This window comes from Schistocerca serialis, chromosome 1, assembly GCF_023864345.2.
Source record: "Schistocerca serialis cubense isolate TAMUIC-IGC-003099 chromosome 1, iqSchSeri2.2, whole genome shotgun sequence".
Taxonomy (NCBI): domain Eukaryota; kingdom Metazoa; phylum Arthropoda; class Insecta; order Orthoptera; family Acrididae; genus Schistocerca; species Schistocerca serialis.
Window position 1 is genome coordinate 9,556,037 of NC_064638.1, and position 4,638 is coordinate 9,560,674.

At 40.8% G+C, this 4,638-nt stretch overlaps 1 non-coding gene across 1 annotated transcript; it reads left to right on the top strand.

Moving 5' to 3' along the window:
- Positions 1 to 215: 215 nt before the first annotated feature.
- Positions 216 to 287, top strand: Trnap-cgg (transfer RNA proline (anticodon CGG)). Its single transcript has one exon. It is a non-coding gene; the product is annotated as a tRNA-Pro (tRNA).
- Positions 288 to 4,638: the final 4,351 nt, after the last annotated feature.

Here is a 4,638-nt window from a genome sequence, read left to right on the forward strand (position 1 = left end):
CAAAAGGCACAATGCCGACTTAAGAACAAGAAGACTGACTCTTCTTACTGACTATGTTTTGAACCATTCCTGTGACACTAGTTATAGATTCCGATGCTTCACTTCAGGTTTACTATATCCCACTGACCTTCTTATTGACGATGAAACACAGAAACTGCATCGGAATTAAATCAAAGGTGGCGTCATTCACATGCAGTGCGTTTTCGGAACGAATAGGCTCGTTGGTCTAGGGGTATGATTCCTGCTTCGGGTGCAGGAGGTCCCGGGTTCAAATCCCGGACGAGCCCTTGCGTTTTGTACAACGGTGTGGCAACAAATCGCATGGCGGCGGCTGTTTCGCGCATTTCCAGGCCTCCAAGTCAGCGCTAAAATCCGACAACCAGTTCTGAAACCGTTTCATTTGAGCCATGTGCACCCTGCTGATGGAACGTTTGATTTAAATGGTCACAGTAGAGATCGTAGCAAGTGTCTTGCTGAGTGCGACGAAAACGGCTTTATGCCCGCAATCGAACCGGGGACCATCTGCGTGTTAGGCACGGCGCCTGGGCTCGGCGGCAGCTGCTGCTCTTTCTGTCCTTACGAGATACCGTCGATTCGCGCAGTCGTTATTGCAAAAGATGTCACTAAAGGCAATCGCTTCGTTAGCGGCATGGTGCCTGGGCTCGGCGGCAGATGCCGACTTAAGCACAAGAAGACTGACTCTTCTTACTGACTATGTTTTGAACCACTCCTGTGACACTAGTTACAGATTCCGATGCTTCACTCCAGGTTTACTGAATCCCATGGACGTCCTTATTGACGATGAACCACAGAAATTGCACCGGAATTACATCCAAAAGGCACAATGCCGACTTAAGTACAAGAAGACTGGCTCTTCTTACTGACTATGCTTTGAACCATTCCTGTTACACTAGTTACAAATTCCGAGGCTTCACTTCAGGTTCACTGTATCCCTTGGACCTTCTTATTGACCATGAAACACAGAAATTGCTTCGGAATTAAATAGAAAATGCACAATGCCGACTTAAGTACAAGAAGCCTGACTCTTCCTACTGTCTATGTTCTGAACAATTCCTGCGACACTAGTTATAAATTCCGTTGCTTCACTTCAGGTTTACTCTATCCCTCTGAAATTCTTATTGACGATGAAACACAGAAATTGCATCGGAATGAAATACAAAAGGCACAATGCATACTTAAGTACAAGAAGACTGACTCTGCATACTGTCTATGTTTTGAACCATTTCTGTGATACTAATTATAGATTTCGATGCTTCACTTCAGGGTTTCTGTATCCCTTGGACCTTCTTATTGACGATGAAACATAGAAATTGCATCGGAATAAAATACAAAAGGCACAATGCCGACTTAAGTACAAGAAGACTGACTCTTCTTACTGACTATGTTTTGAACCACTCCTGTGACACTAGTTACAGATTCCGATGCTTCACTCCAGATTTACTGAATCCCTTGGACGTTCTTATTGACGATGAAACACAGAAATTGCATCGGAATTAAATACAAAAGGCACAATGCCGACTTAAGAACAAGAGGACTGACTCTTCTTACTGACTATGCTTTGAACCATTCCTGTGACACTAGTTATAGATTCCGATGCTTCACTTCAGGTTTACTGTATCCCACTGACCTTCTTATTGACATTGAAACACAGAAATTGCATCGGAATTAAATACAAAAGGCACAATGCCGACTTAAGGGCAAGAAGACTGACTCATCTTACCGACTATGTTTTGAACCATTCCTGTGACACTAGTTATAGATTCCGATGCTTCAGTTCAACTTTACTCTATCCCTCTGACCTTCTTATTGACGATGAAACACAGAAATTTCATCGGAATTAAATAGAAAAGGCACAATGCCGGATTAAGTACAAGAAGACTGACTCTTCTTACTGTCTATGTTTTGAACCATTCATGTGGCACGAGTTATAGATTCCGATGCTTCACTCCAGGTTTACTGTATCCCGTGGACCTTCTTATTGACGATGAATCACAGAAATTGCATCGGAATTAAATACAAAAGGCACAATGCCGACATAAGTACAAGAAGACTGACTCTTCTTACTGACTATGATTTGAACCACTCCTGTGATACTAGTTACAGATTCAGATGCTTCACTCCAGGTCTACTGAATCCCTTGGACGTTCTTATTGACGATGAAACACAGATATTGCATCGGAGTTAAATACAAAAGGCACAATGTCGACTTAAGTACAAGAAGACTGGCTCTTCTTACTGACTATGCTTTAAACCATTCCTGTGACACTATTATAGATTCCGAGGCTTCACTTCAGGTTCACTGTATCCCTTGGACCTTCTTATTGACGATGAAACACAGAAATTGCTTCGGAATTAAATAGAAAAGGCACAATGCCGAATTAAGTACAAGAGGACTGACTCTTCTTACTGTCTATGTTTTGAACTATTCATATGACACTAGTTATAGATTCCGATGCCTCATTTCAGGTTTACTGTATCCCTTGGACCTTCCTATTGCCGATGAGACACATAAATCGCATCGGTATTAAATAGAAAAGCACAATGCCGACTTAAGTACAAGAAGACTGACTCTTCCTACTCTCTATGTTTTGAACCATTCCTGTGACACTAGTTTTTTTTCCGACGCTTCACTTGATGTTTACTGCATCCCTCGGACCGTCTTATGGACGATGAAACACAGAAATTGCATCGGAATTAAATACAAAAGGCACAATGCCGACTTAAGTACAAGAAGACTGACTCTCCTTACAGTCTATGTTTTGAACCCTCCCTGTGACACTAGTTATAGATTCCGATGCTTCACTCCAGGTTTACTGTATCCCTTGGACCTTCATATTAACGATGAAACACAGAAATTGCATCGGAATTAAATACAAAAGGCACAATGGGGACTTAAGTACAAGAAGACTGAATCTTCTTACTATGTTTTGAACCATTCCTGTGACACTAGTTATAGATTCCGATGCTTCACTTCAGGTTTACTGTGTCGGTCTGACCTTCGTATTGACGGTAAAACACAGAAATTACATCGGAATTTAATACCAAAGACACATTGCCGACTAAGTACAAGAAGACTGACTCTTCTTACTGTCTATGTTTTGAACCATTCCTATGACACTAGTTATAGATTCCGATGCTTCACTTCAGATTTACTGTATCCCTCTGACCTTCTTATTGACGATAAAACAGAGAAATTGCATCGGAATTAAATAAAGGCACAATGAGGACTTAAGTGCAAGAAGACTGACTCCTCTTACTGTCTATGTTTTGAACCACTCCTGTGACACTAGTTACAGATTCCGATGCTTCACTACAGGTTTACTGTATCCCTTTGGACCTTCTTATTGACGATGAAACACAGAAATTGCATCGGAATTAAATACAAATGCACAATGCCGATTTAAGTACAAGAGGACTGGCTCTTCCTACTGACTATGTTTTGAACTATTCCTGTGACACTAGTTATAGATTCCGAGGCTTCACTTCAGGTTCACTGTTTACCTTGGACCTTCTTATTGACGATGAAACACAGAAATTGCATCGGAATTAAATAGAAAATGCACAATGCCGACTTAAGTACAAGAAGACTGACTCTTCCTACCGTCTATGTTTTGAACCATTCCTGTGACACTAGGTATAGATTCCGATGCTTCACTTCAGGTTTACTGTATCCCTCTGCCCTTCTTATTGACGATGAAACACAGAAATTGCTTCGGAATAAAATACAAATGGCACAATGCCGACTTAAGTACAGGAAGACTGACTCTGCTTGCTGTCTATGATTTGAACCATTTCTGTGATACTAGTTATAGATTTCGATGCTTCACTTCAGGTTTTCTGTATCCCTTGGACCTTCTTATTGACGATGAAACACAGAAATTGCATCGGAATTAAATACAAAAGGCACAATGCCGACTTAAGTACACGAAGACTGACTCTTCTTACTGTCTATGTATTGAACCATCCCTGTGACACTAGTTATACATTCCGATGCTTCACTTCAGGTTTACTGTATCCCTTGGACCTTCCTATTGACGATGAGACACAGAAATTGCATCGGAATTAAATACAAAAGGCACAATGCCGACTTAAGTACAAGAAGACTGACTCTTCTTACTGTCTATGTTTTGAACCATCCCTGTGACACTAGTTATAGATTCCGATGCTTCACTCCAGGTTTACTATATCTCTTGGACCTTCTTATTGACGATGAAACACAGAAATTGCATAGCAATTAAATACAAAAGGCACAATGCCGACTTTAGTACAAGAAGACTGACTCTTCTTACTGACTATGTTTTGAACCATTCCTGTGACACTAGTTATAGGCTCTGATGCGTCACTTCAGATTTACTATATCCATTTGACGTTCTTATTGACGATGAAACACAGAAATTGCGTCGGAATTAAATACAAATGGCACAGTGCCGAATTAAGTACAAGAAGACTGACTCTTCTTACTGTCTATGTTTTGAACCATTCCTTTGACACTAGTTATAGATTCCGATGCTTCACTCTAGGTTTACTGTATCCCTTGGACCTTCTCATTGACGATGAAACACAGAAATTGCATCGGAATTAAATAAAAAAGGAACAATGTCGACTTAAGTACAAGAA